Here is a 4,995-nt window from a genome sequence, read left to right as displayed (position 1 = left end):
AAAAAAAAAATTTGATACATTTATATAATTTACAGATAATTATCTATACTACTTTAATAAGCATATAGGAAGGGCAAAAATGGTCATTTGCTATTGTACAACCATTTGAAGCCCATTGTACAAGCATTTAAGCACAAAGTGTTGAAAACTTCTTTTCAACACAAGCAGAACTCTGTTAGGCGGGATATCTAATTTGTGGGCGGTATTTCAAAATTCAAACACGCCTCTAATCTACACGCCATTGTCAACCATTGTCAGATCTATCTTTTCTTCATCTAATCTACACGCCTCTCTCTCCTTTTCTCTTGCTTTTCCCTCTTTTATCCTAAATCTCAGGCTTTTTCCCTCTTTGTGTTGAACACCGATGATTTGAAGAAATCCCTCTCTCTGGTTATTTTCAACTTAGAGTTTCTTGTCTCCTGTGGTATGAGCAAGATCTCACCAGATCCAACAATGGCTTGGTCTGTAATAGTGGTCGAGGCAAGTTCCAACAACCCGAGGTAAGTCCGACAACCTCCTTTGATTTGTTTAGATCATGCCCTTTAGTTTTTGAATCCGATGTTTGTATCTGCTTTAAATTTGCAGAACTAGGGTTTTACTTTCATGTCTGAGGTAAACTCTACTTTGAATCAACAGATCTAGGGTTTAATATCTCATGAGAAACCCTAAATCAAAAAAGAGAAACCCTAAATCACAAAAGGGGCTTGAAGGAATTCCGATCTGAAATCGCTATAGGGGGGCTACAATCGATTAATATTTTTGAGGTAGTTAGAATATATTCTTTATGATCTTGCTATAGCATGCTTATGATGATTTCTAAAAAACCTTGTTGAAAGTAATCTGGTTATTATTGTACAAATGACACTCCGCTGCTACTTATGGTGTGAATACCGTTAGGCTAAACCAGTCCGCCAACCATAGCCTTTGCCTTGCTTTCAAGCTACTGGAGCCTCTAAAGGAATAGTTTTCCATCATCTCATGTGCTAATTTACATCAGGTAAGATGGATTTATGTAATTGCTTTTACATTGTTTGGTGCTCACAAATTTGTATATTTTCTTGTAGTTGGTTGGTGTTGTTGCTGTTGAAGTTTTGAAGGCCCTGATATTATCCGAGAAGGGAGGTTAGTATGTTTTGTTTAGTTCATGTTGCCAATAAACTTTTTATTCATTTACTTTCTGTAATGTTTTAAAAGAACATATGAGTATTCATGGTTTGACTATGCTTTGATTTTCCTTGTTCTATTCCTAATTGGACAACCTGAAAAATGCTCTAGGACAAAGACAGACGAGCTCCCAGTTGAAGGACTTCTTTTTGATGAAAATGAGGGTTAGTGAATTGTTAATTTTGGACATTTGGGTTTAATGTTTATGGCTATTAATAATTTGGTCCTAATGAACTCATGGAAGATGATCCTTTGTATGTATTTCAGGAGAATACAATTTGAGGGATGTATATTTAAAGACCATGGGTCTTGATGACAAAGACATGGTGACACTATCTGGTACAAGAAGCGAAGATTTATAATGTGGAAAAATATAAGGAGTTATGTACAAGAAACGAATATTTGAATCTGGCAACTGCTGCATCAAGTAAAATTAGTTTTTTAATCAGTTTAATTTATATCTGAAAATTTTAGATATGAAAATTGAACACCAGTTGAGTAAGGGTCAAAGCCTGCACGTTTAGTCTCTATTCTATTTTTTTTAGTTAAATGTTGAGTTTCCTAAGAGGACATAAATAGATCAACTTTCCATGTTTAATGTTTCATGCTGGTTGCTAAATGACATTCTGTTTTATTTATATGTAGCATTTTCTCATTACATTTGTTATCTTCTGTTTTATTTATATGTAGCATTTTCTCGAAAACATGCAGCAACAATAGTGGTTGGGGACTACAGATCGGCGACAATGATGACTTGTGGTGGTGGTGCTTGGCTTAGAACTGTGAAGATGGTAGACACCGGGTGTAGAATAGAGACCTGCATGTGAGATTATTCCGTGAAGAGGTAAGATCCCACTTCCACAATTTTTATTCAAAGTTATATTTGGTAGTTTTGGTCAGATCTAAAGTTTACCCATGGCTGATGTTTGGTTTTTTGACAAATGGAGGCGACGGTGGTGACTACCGGCGATGGAGATGATCTCTGGTCACCAGACAAGTGACGATTGTCAATGGTAGCAGGTTGGGTTGTGATTTTGGTAGTAGTGGGTGCTGATCTAACAAGTTTGGAATACAAGAGTTAATAAAAAGATGAAATCTTGGACTTGACAGAAAGATGTAAAGCTGCTTTGAAATTAGTTATTGGCTATGACCATGGTTTTTAAAAAAAAGTTTGAGGTGTGCTCCTTGAGGTGCGCCTCGAAGTGAGGTGCCCAAAAACGAGTCTTTGGCGGCGCTTCAAGGGGTTAGTTTGTATGTGCCCCTCATAGGGCTTAGGCGCTAAAAAAAGCTACACATCAAGTGCATCTTAGGGGTTTACCTGTTTGTTTTTTACATCTCGGTTCACCTCGAGGCGTTTGCCTTGTGAGCGAAGGGAAAACGCCTTGAGATTTTCTATTTTAAACCTTGGCTATGGCTATGTGGTTTACTGATTAAAGTTCAATTTTTTGCAAAAAGTTTGGTCGTATAAGGGCACATGAAAACCTTGTGTTGATATCTTTTAATGGTTTATCAAGAACTGGCATTGATGACCCGAGATACGATACTTGAGTTTGATTTTAACGAATAATCAAGGTAAAACAAAATGATGGTTTCTTGATATTAGATCAATGTTTCAAAATTTAGTGTTTGTATGAAACATTAATTTTTTGTTAATTTTTTGAATTTAGGTTTAGTTTCGTGGCATCTTTGCAGCAAACATGGTTGTTTGAAGTTGTTGTAGAGATGGAGTTCCCGTTCGTGGTTTCAAGTTGCTAATATTTTGTTATACGGTTGTGGACCAGCTCAATGTGAAAGCATAAAAGAGATGCTGGAGTACTTTAGAAGTCAAGTTGGGTCTAAGGCTGGAGTACTTTAGAGATGCTGGAGTACTTTAGAAGTCAATTAAGGACAACCCTTAGGATAGAAAAAAGGCCAATGAGTATTCAGGTTGAATATTTTTAATTTGTTGTATTTATGAACACGAACTATATTAAGAAAAAAAGAAAGTTATTTTTGTATTGTGTAATCATCATCTTCTTAGAGTTTTGGCATGGTTTGATTTCATTCTTTGATGCGCAATGGAAAGAATCTTACTTTCACTTATACTTGTAGCATTCATACAAAGTGGTTTAGTCTCGGGTTCATTGTGTAGCTTTTGAAAGACTTATGCAACTGGTTATTTAGTGTTTGTATACTAAAGCCAATTGTTTGTGTTGTATTTTCCGTTGCATCGCGAAATTGGTTTTGGTTATGGCTCAAAACTGAACCGTCCCGTACATTTCCACCTTTGATTTATATTTTAACTTTCTGGCTGTAATGAAGGTTCTACCAGAACTAAACGGAAAACTGACAGGTGTCGCCTTTAGACAAAACGTATATTAAATGTAAACTTTTAATACATACAATACAGAGACAAAACGCCATACCAACTTTGTAGACTTGACAGAACTTACAGACTCGATAACAAAAGACCGTAACATACAATACAGAGACAAGCAATTGTGGATCTTTACTGACCGGTGCACTTCGGAATGTAGCAGATATGAATGAATATAACCCCAGTGGTAGATATGTAATTAGCGAGCTCTGGAATTTCAAGGAAAATCTGTTCGATGTCGATGAAGATGATGATGATGATAATCGGCGGTGTTGGGAGTTGGGAGATGATGTTGAGAGGTGTGATGAAACTGTGATCATATCTGCTATTAGTGTAGATATTAAGGGTATAAAGGACTTTTTATAATTGCAGAGACTATTTGTGTAATTAACTTTAATAGTTATAAATAATTATTATTTCAACCAATTTGGCCTGTCTAGATAATCAAAATAACCGACCATAAAAGTAACAAACCAACAACTAACTAAACTAATGAAAACTCAAGGTTGGTAGTCGATCCAAGACCACTCCACGAAATTAGATATAGCTATTTTTTATGTTTTTAGGTAAACATGTAAAGCTACAAAACCTGGATTGTTTCTTATAAACATTAAAAAATATACAAAATACCACGTCAACGATGAATAAAGACCAGAGCAATATGAATTATGATACACCACACCATACCATGAATAATACAACATAAGTACCATACAATATATCACGAAATGATTGATAAACTAACAAAAAAATGAGTATCACATTGTAAACTGTCGTTGCATCACGAATTTGGTTTTGGTTATGGCTCAAAACTGAACCTCCCCGTACATAGCCCTAAACTCACCAACCTAAGTGATATGTTTCCCGCCGCATCGCGCGGGTAAATGACTAGTTTAATTAAATATAAATTAAAACCTTTGATCTCTAACTATATTAATTATAAAATTATATTATATTTGAGTATAAATAAAATTATTGTTAATATCATTATTTAAGGTTAAGGAGACACCAAAGAGTGTTTTATATCAAGCTTTGTGCATATGTGATAAAGATTTGTATTTATTTAGTTTTATGCATATGAAAGTGTTAATATCATATGTTACCACTATTTCATACGTTTAATCATATCTGGAAGAATTTAATATATTTTACATAACCTGTTGTCATGCATACAAAAACTTATTTGATACATTTATATTAGTTATTGATAATCATTTAATTAAATATAAATTAAAACCTATGATCTCTAACTATATTAATTATAAAATTATATTATATTTGTATATAAATAAAATTATTATTAATATCATTATTTAAGGGTAAGAAGACACCAAAGTGAGATATTTTTTATATCAAGTATTGTGCGTAAGTGATAAAGATTTGTATTTATTTAGTTTTATGCATATGAAAGTGTTCATATCATATTTTACCAGTATTTCATAGGTTTAATCATATCTGGAAGAATTTAATATATT

General features: G+C 33.9%; 1 long non-coding RNA gene across 6 annotated transcripts; it reads left to right on the top strand.

Annotated features, from left to right (window-relative positions):
- The first annotated feature begins 205 nt into the window (after positions 1–205).
- Positions 206–3,200, top strand: LOC110877295. Of its 6 annotated transcripts, none has more exons than XR_002556927.2 (9): positions 210–500; positions 586–764; positions 898–997; positions 1,065–1,122; positions 1,276–1,328; positions 1,432–1,503; positions 1,876–2,008; positions 2,112–2,736; positions 2,832–3,200. It is a non-coding gene; the product is annotated as an uncharacterized LOC110877295 (long non-coding RNA). The 6 variants fall into 6 exon arrangements; XR_002556928.2 differs by having other exon boundaries at positions 1,855–2,008; XR_002556926.2 differs by having other exon boundaries at positions 1,432–1,591; positions 1,855–2,008.
- The last annotated feature ends 1,795 nt before the right edge of the window (positions 3,201–4,995 follow it).

The sequence above is a fragment of the Helianthus annuus genome, chromosome 9, assembly GCF_002127325.2.
Source record: "Helianthus annuus cultivar XRQ/B chromosome 9, HanXRQr2.0-SUNRISE, whole genome shotgun sequence".
NCBI lineage: Eukaryota > Viridiplantae > Streptophyta > Magnoliopsida > Asterales > Asteraceae > Helianthus > Helianthus annuus.
Note: the sequence above shows the minus strand (reverse complement) of the source record. Positions and strands in the feature narration are given on the sequence as shown.